Source organism: Ochotona princeps, chromosome 2 (genome assembly GCF_030435755.1).
Source record: "Ochotona princeps isolate mOchPri1 chromosome 2, mOchPri1.hap1, whole genome shotgun sequence".
NCBI classification, from domain to species: Eukaryota; Metazoa; Chordata; class Mammalia; order Lagomorpha; family Ochotonidae; genus Ochotona; species Ochotona princeps.
The window spans coordinates 36,566,556-36,566,774 of NC_080833.1; positions in this window are offsets into that span (position 1 = coordinate 36,566,556).

A 219-nucleotide genomic window follows, 5' to 3' on the forward strand; every position below is an offset into this window, starting at 1 on the left:
TAGAGCTGGGGTTTCCTTGGGCAGGCGTCGTGTCGGTCTAAGTACCATTTCTGTGTGGTTTCCATGAGGCACCTGAACCCGGGGAATTCAGTGAGGCTTTCGAGCTTGGGTTAAGGGACTTTTGTCATACTTAGACCTGAGTTCTACCATGTCAATCCTGAGCAGTCAAAGACCCAAACAGACCCACCCAGTTTTTCCAGGTGACTGTGTTCTAATTTA